Raw genomic sequence first — 14,295 nt, forward strand, 5'->3', positions numbered from 1 at the left:
TGACTTAACTCTAATTTTCAGGAAATAGCTCTTGGGTTTCTTTACTTTGGAAATCCAGGAGCTGAAAGATTCGTAGGGCAATAGGGTAAAGAATGTTCATTAGGCACTGTGACAGCAAATTTTGTTATCTTCACAATGTAGTACAACCTATTGTTTATCCAATAATCTTTTAATTAATTGGCAATTAAAGTTGGTAAGGATTTGAAGATGCCCATTAATAAAGCTGGGCAAATTACTCTCATGGTCTGAGGAAAGAAGAATTTTAGTTATCTCTCTCTCTCTCTCTCTCTCTCTCTCTCTCTCTTTAAGTCAAAATCAGTTACCTTTCTTATAATTTATTATTCATTTTTTGCCAGTATCACTCAATGTGTCAAATGACCTGGGAAAAGAGCATGAAACCCATGTTTTCATCTGAGCTATGTCATAAACTTCCTCTGTGACTTTGAATAGTATGCTAATCTTAATTACTAGTTAGGATGACACTCAAAATAACCGGGTAGTCAGGAGAGGTAAATTATTTTAACCCATCATAAGACAGAATCATATATGGGTAGAATAACAAGGACCTATGAGTTTGCTCTTGCTCATGTCCTCATTTTAGAGGGAAAAAAAAGCAGAAAGAAAACCAGAGTGAGTGTCAAATATTTCAATGGGCTGGCCACTCAAATTGTCCTGTATTTTAGTTAAACTAAATAGACATGACTCTGTTTTCCACCTTATTTAAACAAACTCTGAAATGCATTCTCCACAAGCTAATGAAGGCAATGCACTGTAACAAATGTATTAAAGTGTGTTTCATGAGATGTCAGCAGGTGTCCTTATGCAAAGTGTGTTGACTTCAGCACACATCCTTCCTCTCAACTCTCTTTGATCAGCAAGGTGGATTGTAATCCAATTAGCCTGTATCAGTCATGAGCCAATTCTGGTCTAGACAAGCTAGAGCCTTTGCCATTCTCCTTCTTCACCTTCCTGTTCCAGGAACAAACCTTTCTCGCTCCCCTGGCTTATATGATTTTCTCCAAATGAAAGAGCTTCAACCCTTGCCTACTCCCAATCTGACCCTGCCCTAGAGGATCTCTGGTCCCATTTCTCTGGAAAAATGATTTTCTCTTTTTTGTCAAAGGCTTTTGAGAGTCCAGTAAGTACTGGATTAGTAGCTACAAATGGAATAAATGGAAAGTACGGGGCTGTGTAATTCTAAACTTTTGTTCACTTTTTTGCTTTTGAGCATGGCAAGAATATGCCTACTGATTCTGGATGTGGATTCTATGGCTAAAATTGATTCATATTGTCATCGAGACAGACTAGATAGAGGGTGTGGTAAATATCAGTTCAATATGTATTGAACAATGGAGAGAAATACCCTGTAAACTGTAGAGGTTGGGGGTTTATTAATATTTGGGGGTACTACTGCTCTCTATGTCTTGGATCACTGCCAGCCTGTTTGAGATATTTATGATTCCAAAAAAGAGAACATATATATACTTATTAGAATGGTGAAAATCCCAAACACTGACAACACCAAATGCTGGTGAAGATGTAGAGCAATAGGAACTCTCATTCATTGCTGGTGGGACACAAAATGATACAGCCACATTGGAACATGGTTTGGCAATTTCTTACAAAACTTAACATGCTCTTACCATATGATCCAGCAATTTTGCTCTTTGCTATATATCCAAAGGAGCTGAAAATATATGTTTACACAAAACCTGCACACAGATGTTTATAGCAGCTTTATTAGTTTTTGTCAAAAGTTGGAAGCAATGAAGATGTCCTTCAGTAGGTGAATGGATAAATAGACTGTAGTACCTCCAGACAGTAGAATATTATTCAGCGTTATAAAGAAATGAGCTATCAAGCCACAAGAAGGCATAGGAAACCCTAAGTGCATATTACCAAGTGAAAGGAGCCAATCTAGAAAGGCTATATACTGGATTATTTTACTCCGGAAAAGGTAAGACTACAAAGAAAGTAAAAGATCAGTGGCTTACAGTTGTTGAGGAGAACGGATAAATAGGTGGAGAACAGTGAAATTTTTGGACAGTGAAAATATTCTATGTTGTACTATAATGAGGGATATATATCAGCATACATTTTCTTAAACTATAGAATGTACAATAAATATTAAGAGTGAACTTTAGGGTCAACTATGTGCTTTGGGTGATAATGATGTGTCAATGTACGTTCATCAATTGCAAAAATGTACCACTCTGGTTGGGAAATTGACAGTTGGGGAGGCTCTGGGTATGTGGGGGCAGGGGGTGCATGGGAACTCTCAGTATTTTCTGCTCAGTTTTTCTGTGAACCTCAAACTATTCATAAAGCAAAGTCTATTTTGAAAAGGAATGAATATTTTTGTGCCTACCATGCTCCTGGTATTGTGGTGGGCACTTTGCATTCACTACTCATTGATTCTTTTAACAGGTGAGTAGTAGATTAAAGAATTCAGGCCTGGAAAGTTTGAGTGACTTGCCCAAGGTCATGGAAAAAAATAAGGAATGGAAAAGAGATGTGAGTGCACACGTGTCAGGCTCTGAAGTCTGTGCTTGTCTTCAACCACAGTACCCCTGAAACCTACAACGTTTGAGAAAACATCCTTCAAGCCTCACTCTGCTGCCCACCATGAGAGTGTGCTTCTCTCTGTGAACAAGTGGGCCTGTACTCTAAGCTGTCTCCTGAGCAGGAGCCGGAAACTGGCACCTGAGAAATCTTATAAAAATCTGTCTGGCTTTTTGGCTTCCTTATTACTGCACCCGGGATAATTATAACAGCCCTTTGTCTGTGGAAACTGACATCAAAGATTCTCACAAAGAGTAGCTCTGGTGGGAACTATGATTATCCCCATTTTATGGTTGGAGAAACTGAGGAATGGATTCGTTAAGTGGATTGCCCAAGGTCAGCTGGTGAGTCACGGAATGGAGTCTACATCTGCATGGCCCTTGCACCATAATCCTGCTTTTGGCCTGAGACACCTATCATATTCATTAGACTAATATTGCCATTCCCCAGATAAATATTAAGGGATTCAATGTAGCCAGATGAGAGCATCTGTATCCTGTAAAGTCCACAGGAAAGGAGGCTCTGTCTCTCTGGGAAATAGGTCACCAGCCCTAGTGTTTTGCTTAAGCTTCAGGAGTAGGGAACTTGGGAATGGAATCACACCAGCTTAAGAAACCTACTGCCATGTAAGTAGTGGCTCTTTTTTATCCATTAGAGGCAGTCAGTGTGCTGGTCGTTTCAGAGGCTTCCAGGACCCTGCCTTTGACTAACACTTTGCACTTGACACACACCGAGTTGCCACTACGTAGAGGAAGAAGCAGCTTGTGTTGGAAGACTGAGCTGGCTTTGCAGTCTTTATTCACTGTCTGGAATCGTGTTTAAGAAGGGGTGGTATGACTTGCCCTGTGTGGAATTTGCATATCTGAACATTAATGAGGCATGTAGCTACTCTACGGTTTAATGTGTCAATTAAGGCGGAATTCTACGGTTTTTGTCTAAGACAGGTTATATGACAAGAGCTTGTCTTATAAGGCTTAAAGCTATATAAAATCCATTTGCTGGGGTCTGTTCCCAGCTGGGGATGGGCTGCCAGGACAATGAGTCTCACTGTGAAGGGAAACCAGCCTCATGTAGTCTTGGGCGAAGGGGTGAGAACAGGGCTGTCACTGTCAACCCCCTACGTCTGGTGACTTAAATGTCCCCTTGGGAGATGCTTGGAAAAGACTAGTGTGAATCTACCTAGATCTGAGATTGCAGGTGCCAGTCAACTCTTGCAGCTACCTACTAGTTAGATGACCTTTTACTCTCTCTGCCTGTAAAATTCGACTCATCTCTCAAATGTCACCTCCTCTTTGAAGACTTTGCTTCAGGGCAGAATTAGATACTCCCATGCCCACTCAGCACTTTCTTCTTACCACTGTTGTGGTACTTATCGGAGTCCTGCATTGCCTGTCTATGATATCTCTGTGTCTATGATGAGACTGTGAGCTCCTCGTGTGACATACCTCATCTGAACCAAAGCATTTGGTGTCAATAAATCTGTGTGACGTTGACTTGGCTGATCAAGAACCATACGGGAGATCCCTTGTACCCACTTAGGACCTCACCAAACGGGAGATCCCTTGTATCCTCTTAGGACCTCACCTCTACCCTGACCTCTGCCATTTTCTGTTTGGATTTCCCTGTCACTCGTATCATTTAAGGTCTATACAAGGACCCAGATGGCCCACTAAGTCTGTGTTTGAGGAAAGTTCCATAAAGGGACTATTTATATAAATGTGTTGAGGGGGTGTAGGAAATCCACAGGATTAGTGCAGTATCTTGACCTAGTACAGTGGGGGCAGTGTCATCCCCCAGTCTGAACTAGTGAAATGTTGGAGGGGCTTCAGAACACATAGAGAGAATTTTCAGACAGATGCTGTGACTCTGACAGGGAGGTACACAGTCAGCCCTTAACCCAATACCCAGACTTCATTGTCTCCCATCTTCTGATCTTTTGCCATGTAGTAGTCAGAGGGATGGGGACAATCCATGGATGTGAGCCACACAGGTCAGCCTCTTGGGCTGAGAGTAGGTAGAGAAGGAGGCGGAGTGGAGGTGAGTAGGAAAACAGAAGATGACCAGCACATCACTTAACCACATGGGGCCCCACCCTGACCTGTGCCCAGAGTCTGGAGAATACTGGCAAGAATTCATAGTGGAATGAGTCGGGTAGAGCTAGTCCAGGCGTATATCCTTAGACAAGTTATTTGAGCGCTACTCTCTCAGACTTTCTGTTTTCTCCTCTGTAAAATGGGAGTCAGGGTGGACACAAGTGACTCATAGGGTTAAGTGTGAACACTGTATGAGAAAATAGATGTAAAATGCCCATGATAGTGGCTAGCACACAACAGGTGTTCACCATTTCATTGATTATTCCAGATATGATTCATTCCCTCCCACCCCCTTTCTTTGCATTATAAATATTTTAGCAGTGAATATTTCAGATTCAAACTCTCCCTTAACTGCATTTTGGACTTTGTTATATACTGGATTGTATTCCAGAGAAAAAAATTGTAGAATTAGACTCTCTCGGAATATGGATGAGCACCTACCTCTCTGCATCTTCCTTGCATTTTATTCTTCTATTTGGAAAGTTGAGGCTCTGACCTCATTGAATTAGACATGCTGGTCAGTCAGTCTGAGTGTAAACCTGATCTTGCTTTGGTAGGGGGCAGGTCACAAAAATCTTAGTCCTTACTCCTTGGCTATCATCCATTTCATCCGTTGGTTTTTCCAACGGGGGAAGGAATCCATGTTAAAATTTTGTTTTGAGATTCCAGGATTTAAGTGTATATGATTTCCCATTTAAATTGGTCTAAACTTTTGTTGTCTGCTCACTTTTCCATATAACAAACCACTTGACACACACACAAATCCGCAGGTCAGTGGGTCAGGCATTTTATATAATTATACACAGAGGGAGTTAAGGTCAATGGGTTGCGCAAAGTCACACAGTTGCTGAATTACATTGTTCAGGCTAGTACTCACTTCTATTTCCCCTGCACTATGCTATGGCTGGCATGTAAAACGGTCGGAAATTATTAACCTACGCTTAATAAATACAGAATTAAATGAGTTTGCCCAGCACGGAAAAATCTGGCATAGACCTAACTTCAGGAAACTCATAAATCATCCTGCAAACTGGTGATTCTTCCCTCTGAGGGCTGTTGGGTATGGAAAGTACATTTCATTAGGCTCTCGGAAGCCCCGTTTACTTAACAGCTCTCTCCCAATCTCATATTTTCCATCTAATGGCCCTCGTGCTAAGATGATAGACATCATGGAAATGTAGAGTGATAAGAAGAGGTAGATAAGAATACTGGTTTATATGAGGTAAATTATACATTAGAATTGCCCTTCCTCTGTTCTCTTGGAAGTTCATTTCTTCACCTGATTCATCTTTTCAGCGCTGTTCCTTCCATTTTAAGCCAGCTTTCCCAAGGCGGAGTGTTTGGATGGCTTGGTGCAGAATGGATTTTGGTAACAGGTTTATTCTTCTGGAAGAGCATTTTCCATTCAGAGCAGGGTGCTTTGAGGAGTCATTATCAACATGTAAATTGAAATTCCCATAACCTAGGGCAAAGGTGATTAGAGCTTATGCAGAACTCAGTAAAGAGGGCATTAGGGGGATTTACTCTGAGGTAATGGACTTGGATGTGATCATGCGTTTATATGTTTTCCTCTGGCTTCTTCTCTGTTGCTTCCCAGCCAGCTATCCCTCCCCCACCTCCTCCTGTCCTCTGCTCTGTTTAGATTTGACCAAATGCTGAGTGAAGTAAGTCAATCAGAGAAGGACAAACATTATATGTTCTCATTCATTTGGGGAATATAAATAATAGTGAAAGGGAATATAAGGGAAGGGAGAAGAAATGTGTGGGAAATATCAGAAAGGGAGACAGAACATAAAGACTCCTAACTCTGGGAAACAAACTAGGGGTGGTGGAAGGGGAGGAGGGCGGGGGGTGGGGGAGAATGGGTGACGGGCACTGAGGGGGGCACTTGATGGGATGAGCACTGGGTGTTATTCTGTATGTTGGTAAATTGAACACCAATAAAAAATAAATTTATTAAAAAAAAAAGATTTGACCAAATGGCAGGCAAATGTAAGAGCCCCTAATTTTCATCCATTGTTTATTTGATTATATAATTCATGACACCCACTTTTAAATCAGAAAGAACATTCCAATAATAAAACACATGCCATTGAGCTTAGGGAACTCGTCAAAGCTTCTTTAGAGGACTGCCCCCTCTCTTCCTGCACATTCCTCCTTCTTATTGCGTTTATCATTCCATTGCTTTTCTTTGTAATGTTGCCACCTCCAGATAATTCCCTGATGATCTGATGTTTAGTTGTGATTTTGAGATCCATCCATATTCCTGCCCACAGTTGTAGTGTGTTCCTTGTTACTGCAGCATGGTGGTGCAGAGGGGTGGACATCCTATCATTTATTCTCCTGGTGATGGGGAGCTGGGAAGAGTTTCCGCTTCTGTTTTGATGAACAGGACTGTTAAGAACCCTCTTGAATGTGTGTTCTGGAACACATGTGCAATCATTCCTCTCCAGCATGGATTCTCAATCTTTTTCATGTCAGGAAACTCTTAGAAAACGATGATACTATTTGTAGAGCACATAGGGCAAACCATAATCTCTCATATTACCAATAAATATCATTAGAAAAGTAAAGTAAAAGAAATTTTTTCAATTTTTAATAAGTGTGAATTTGTTTCCATAAATTTTTATATGAATCTTTCTGCCTAAACTGGCTGTATATAATCTCTAATAAAATTTTTTAATGGTGCTGTCTTGAAATTCTTGATGGTCACTGTATATGAGAAACTTTGCGCTGGTAAGTGATGTAAAATGAGCATTGTATTTTTTAACTCTGAAGTTTTGCAACAGTGACAGGATCTAGTAACTTTTGTTGATAAATGCTGTATTAAAATTACTTGTCGGGGATCCCTGGGTGGCTCAGCGGTTTGGCACCTGCCTTTGGCCCAGGGCGTAACCCTGGAGTCCTGGGATCGAGTCCCGCTTTGGGCTCCCTGCATGGAGCCTGCTTCTCCCTCTGCCTGTGTCTCTGCCTCTCTCTCTCTCTCTCTCTCTCTCTGTCTCTCATGAAGAAATAAATAAAATCTTTAAAAAGATTAAAAAAATAAAATTACTTGTCACAGTGCAAATACATTTCAAATCCTAATAAGTAGTTTCTTACCAAGCACTTAAAAAATGATGAAGCTCTAGCTCTAATGTGTATGGAGGTTCAGGACCTTGGTTAGAATGCATGAGCAGCTCATCGGAACTGGCTCGGGTGCCACAAGTGCAAAGAGACACAAGTCTGTGACACCTGTGAGGAATGGTCAGAGATGTGGACCCAGCATCGATGTATTAGTAGGTCGATATTGGGAGCTAACAGTAGGTAGCTAGTACCATTGGTCCTACCCATTAGGACTTCATACCTGGCCTCTCTTATTTCAGGCTCTGATGCCAGTGGCCACATGTTGGACCCTGCACAGGACCTGTGTTCACGGTGGCATCTTCGTCTGTGTCGAGCATGACCCATTGAAGCAATGATGACCAGATATTACTCATCTGCTCTTGTGCTGTGTCTGTAGAGCTTTCTCTGGTGGAACTGGGAAAATCTGATTGCAGGGCTGGAGTGGGGTGTTTGGAGGAGTTGGGGTTGGGAAGTTGATGGCTGGCCTAGGGCTCACGGTATCAGAATTTTGTTGTACAAGATCATAGAGTTGATGATAGAATTGCTGAGATATACGTATTGCTCAGTTTTACTCTTTAGTGCCAAAATACTTCCCAAATGGCCATACCAGCATGTTCTCTTAACAGCATTGCTTCACAATCTCACCAACACTTGGTGAGATTCACCATTTGAATTTTCACCAACCTATTATGTGTGAAATAGTAACTCACTGTGGGTTTAATTTTCCTTTCCCTATTGAAAATATCCCTCCACCAAACAGATTAAGCATGTTAAATTTTTGGATTATTTGTATGTCCTCTTCTGTTCACTTTTAATTTTAACTTTGTCCCACTTTCTACCTGGTTGTTTGTCTTTTTCAAATAATTTGGTATGTAGGAAATGTCTGTATATGCCAAATGCAGAGCCTTTATTGGTTGGTTTCAAAAATCTTCACCCAGCCAGAAGCTTTTCATTTCTTTATTTCACCTTTGGATGAAAATTCTGGACTTCGACATAGTGAAATTTGTCAGTGTTTTCTTTTAAGGTTTGTGATATTTGTGTTTTGTTAAAAAAGACTTCATTATCCCCAAATATTAAATATAGTCTCTTATATTAATGCTTCTAAAAGCATTATAGTTTGGTCCATAATCCAAATCTTTATTCAAGTAGGCTGCTTTTTGGCTGGGGGTCAAAATTCATTTTAGCATTTATGAATAACTGTTAGCCCAATACAATTTATTCCATGGTTTATCCTTTCCCCAATGATCAATCATGGCTATTCTGTGGTAATGAAGTTTCCATTTTGTGTGTATGTGTGTGTGTGTTCACAGGTTCCTTACTTCTTTTTTGTTAGTTTCTACACCAATACTTGCTAGCTTAATTCCTATACCTTTCTAATATTTCTTGATATCCAACAGAGGAAGCCCCATAACTTTGTACTATACCCTCAGGAGCATCTGGGCTATTCCTGGGCTTTTGCTCTTTCATACAAATTTAAAAATTACTTTATCAATTTTATGAAAAATACTGTTAGGATTTTTGGTGAAATAATATTAAATCTATAGATCAATTTGGGGAGGATAAATATCTTTAAGATAGTAATTCTTACTTAGAATATTATATGGCTTACCATTTGTTGACATTTTCTTTAATATCTTTCCATTAAGTTTTATAATATCCATAAATGGTGTACATATTTTTGTTAATTATTGCATGCATTACATTTTATAGTGCCACTGTAAATATATGTCTTTAGAATTACATTTTCTATCTCATTTTTATTGGAAAAAAATTGCTTTTCTCTCTCTCTCTCTCTTTTTTTTTTTTCCTTTCAGACTCTTTTTGTTTGTGAATGCTGAGCAAAACTTTAACCTTTCCCCCATAAGGAGTGACTTGATTTTAATGTAATATATGTAAATAACAAGTTTACATTCTATTTTTTGGAAGATGCATAACAAGGTGCTTTTTCCTTGATAAGCAACTGAATTATGTCCCTGTCAAATTAATATGTTCAAGCCCTAATTCCGCCCCCACCCCCCACTATGTGACTATATTGGAGATAGGGCCTTTAAGGAGGTAATTAGAGTTAAATGCTCTTTCTTTATTTCCATGAACATGTACTGAGGAAAGGCCACGAGAATATACAGCAAGAAGGTGGCTAACTGCAAGCCAGGGAGACAGTCTCACCAGAACTGCCCATGCCGACATCATGATCTTAGACTTCAAGCTTTGAGAACTGTAAGAGATAATTTCCCATGGTTTAAGCCACCCAGCCTGTGGTATTTTATTGTGGCACTTGGATCAGATTAACACCCTGATACATTTGGATTTATTTTTACAATTTGATCTTGTGCTTTCCAATTGTCCTATCTTTTATGTTTTTCATTGTTTTTCTTTCCTGTGTTCATTTGTGATTGATTCAGTTCTTCCTTTTTCTCTTTTCATTTTTTTTCTCTACTTGTTGGCAGCTATAAGCTGTATGATTATAGTTACCTAGCTCTTTCAACAGACCTGTTATGTTAACAAAATCTAAATTTAGTATTTTTTTTTTTTACTACACCCTATAACAACACCAAAATATGTATAACACTTGAACTCTGCTTATTTCTCATTGAGCTGTCTTGCTATAGAGCTGCCCTGGATCTTCCTTCTATCCTTCCACCTCTACCCTAAACATTCACTTTGCTTTTTTCCTCCTCTTCCTCTTCCTTTTCATTCTCCTCCTCTCCTTCTCCTTCTTTCTTCTCTTCTTCATCTTTTGATATTCTATAAATAATAGTGTGATGAACATTCCTATAGAGAAATCTTCATCTGTGGCTCTGGCGTTTCTGTACTGTAGATTTCTAAAAGTAGAATTATTGCATTGAAATGTTGATAGTACTGCATAAGTGGCTTTCCAGAAAAGTTAATACATGTGCATTCTGACCAAATGTGCGTGAACTGCCTCATTTCACCAGACCCAGGTCATCGTAGAAAGCTACAGTTTAAAAGTCATTTCCAATCTGATGGACAATAGTGTTTCAGTCTATTTTTATGTTTATTTAGTTAGTTGAACATTGTTTTGGTTGTATTATCTGTGACTTTGCACTTAGGTTTATTTTTTATTATTTAATTCCAAGTTTTTATTAAAATTCCAGTTAGTTGATAGTGTAATATTAGTTTCAGGGGTAGAATTTAGTGATTCATCACTTACATAACAATACCCAGTTGCTCATCATAAGTATCTACTTTAATCCCCATCTACCATTTAACCCATCTTCCCAACCTCCTCCCCTCCAGAAACCTTCACTTTTTTCTATATAGTTAAGAGTCTCTTTTATGGTTTGCCTCGCTCTCTCTTTCATATGGTCATCTGTTTTGTTTCTTAAATTCCACATATGAGTAAAATCTGTGATTTCAAATTCCCTTTCTCTGAGCTGTTCTTTGAATCCTCTGGCAATTTTGCAGTCTTACTAGTATATAGAAACTTCCCACATATTAAAACTTGTTTTATGTAGGTTTATATTCTTCAAGTCTGCTTATCTCCCTTATTAATTTTTCATTTATCTAACCATTCAACAAAATTTCCTGAGCACCTCCTATATACCAGTTAAGGAATCTGTGGAAAATCTTGAATGGTAATAGGATAACTATCTCTTCAAAGATTCTTTTCAGTATGTCAAGCTTTTCATATTTTCCTGTTGCAGGGTTCTTATTTTTATTATTAAAAGTATATCAGGGATGCCTGTGTGGCTCAGTGGTTAAGCGTCTGCATTTGACTCAGGGTGTGATCCCGGGGTCCTGGGATGGAGTCCCACATCCGGCTCCCCGCGGGCAGCCTGCTTCTCTCTCTGCCTATGTCTCTGCCTCTCTCTGTGTCTCTCATGAATAAAAAAGGAAAAAAAGTATATCATACCTGGCTAAATTATGAACCTGGGGATTTATCATATCCATGAAGCTCTCAGGTGGAGGTATGATTTTATTTATTTCTTTATTTTAGATTTATTTATTTATTTTTTAAGATTTTTATTTATTTATTCATGAGAGATACACAGAGACAAGCAGAGACACAGGCAAAGGAAGAAGCAGGCTTCCTGCTGGGATCTTGACATGGTACTCAATCCCAGGACCCTGGGATCATGACCTGAGCTGAAGACAGACACTCGACCACTAAGCCACTCAGGCGTCCCAAGATTTATTTATTTTAGAGAGAGAGAGGCAGAGTTTCGTGTGCTAGCAGGGGGAGGGGCAGAGGGGAAGAGAGCAGAGCAGACTCCCTGCTGAGCAGGGAGGTCTAGGTGGAGCTCCATCCCAGGATGTAATCACCTTGTGATTACAAGCTGAGTGGAAATCAAGAGCTGGACTCTTAACCAACTGAGCCACCCAGAGGCCCCTATAATTTTTTAAAAGGATTTTATTTATTTATTCACAAGACACACACACACACACACACACAGAGGGGGTGGAGGCAGAGACACAGGCAGAGGGAGAAGCAGGCTCCATGCAGGGAGTCTGATGTGGGACTCGATCCTGGGACTCCAGGATCATGCCCTGGGCCAAAGGCAGGCACTAAACCGCTGAGCCACCCAGGTGTCCCTAGGCCCCTATAATTTTAATGATAGATAAAATATGTTGAGCACATGCTAAATACTGTACTTAGCATTTAGAATATATTACTTAATTTCACTTTATCACATTGCTGGATAGTAAGAATTACGATCCTCATTGTAGAGATGACAAAAGTGAAGCTTTGAAAGGTTGAGCTTAAGGTCCCATGGGAAGTGGGACTAGGGATTTAGTTTTAGACCTGTGTCTCTCTACCCATATGATGCATACTTTCCGATTAGGTAAGAGTCCCTCTGAGTGGCAGTGAGTCCGTGTTGGACTTCTGTGCATGTCAGATGTGAACCTGGTCCTGTTCCCCCTTTCATGACACTGTGAGGTTTCAGGAACAAAAATAGGAAGCTGTCCCCCTTGGTTAAGTGGTCCGACCAGCAGAGGGACTGATCAGGAAGACAGAATTTTGGCACTGGCTCATGTGGCATCCTTCCCATGGCAATTCTTTCTATATGAATCACTTCTTAAACCCTTTTTTCCTAAGGTGGAGAAGATACCACTGAGATTTGGGAAAGTGAGAGGACAACAAAAACCCTGACCCACTATGAAAGCCCAGATCAAGAAGTTATCTTTTTCTTTCCGCCCTCTCCTGAATAACTGGATTGTCGCTTCTCCTGCTTGATCTATATTTATTGGCTGTTCGGATGGTGCTTGGAGAGGATCCCAACTTGGGGAATGTGAAACATAGCACAGATGTAGGCATGAGTTGTCTATAGGCAGGTGTCCCAGAGACAGGGGCACATCAGGAGGATTAGTCCAGGGTCTTTCATGTGCTATCATTTTTGTCTCTGGTCCTGTGGCTTTTGTCCAATGGCTGCAAGGACAATGACTGTGAGTGGTAATCTTGGCCACTGCTATAGTGCAGAGTCCTTGTTCATGAAGGTCAGGAAATGTGGAAACCCAACTAATAGCCTGATCAATTGAGCCATTCATGCCCCAACTCTGATCAAGTTCTTCCTGGGTGCCAAACTCTTCAAAGGTTCCCCACTGCTTACAGAGCAAGTCCAAGTTCTTTATCATAGCATGTAGAAACCTTCTGTGTCTGACCTTACTTTCTGCCTTATTTCCATAAGAAATAAGACCTGTGCACAATAGTGTGCATCCATATTTGGCTCCTAGCCACTCCTATTGAACCTCCTTGGACCTTTGGATATGCTATTTATCTCCTTCCTTGGCACGGTGAGCTTTTTTCTCCTTATTAGAGACCCCTCCTTTGACACTTTCGTGACAGCCCCACTTCCTCCCAAGCAGAATTGATTTCTCCCTACTTTGCAGTATATGTAAACTCATGGAGTGCTTTGACAGGGTTGTTTGCATGCCACCTTCCCTTCTAGATTGTGGGTCTTAACCTCACTCATTTCACTTTTTAAATAAGAGACACTCAATACATTTTTGCTTGAGTGAACAAGTGAATAATCTTTGATGTTTACAAAATACTTTATTCATTTAACAAATTGTTTTTGCTCTATTATCTGACTTTGTACCTTACAATAAGCCTATGAGTGGGATTATTTCCTGTATTTTGGACATGAGAACACTGAAGACCAGGCCAGAGAGGTGATGTGATTCTCAAAGATGGCAGACTGGTAACCAGCATATAATGTCTAAATCCTAGTGAATCAAAGTCAGAATGGAACTCTGCTAACTAACTTGTGGTGGCTGTCCCTATTATATGAGTGCCATACAGGTCAAAATAGCTGAGTTCTCTGGCTTTTCTTTTTTTATTTTATTTTATTTATTTATTCATAAGAGATACACAGAGAGAGGCAGAGACATAGGCAGAGGGAGAAGCAGGCTCCCTGTGGGGAGCCTAATGCAGAACTTGATCCCAGGACCCCAACCAAGACCTGGGCCAAAGGCTCAACCACTGAGCCACACAGGTGCCCCCTCTTTGACTGGCTTTTAATTATGCTTATGAAGAGACAAGTTTTGTACTTGAGGGTATCGAGATGGATTCCCATTG

Source organism: Vulpes lagopus, chromosome 9 (genome assembly GCF_018345385.1).
Source record: "Vulpes lagopus strain Blue_001 chromosome 9, ASM1834538v1, whole genome shotgun sequence".
NCBI lineage: Eukaryota > Metazoa > Chordata > Mammalia > Carnivora > Canidae > Vulpes > Vulpes lagopus.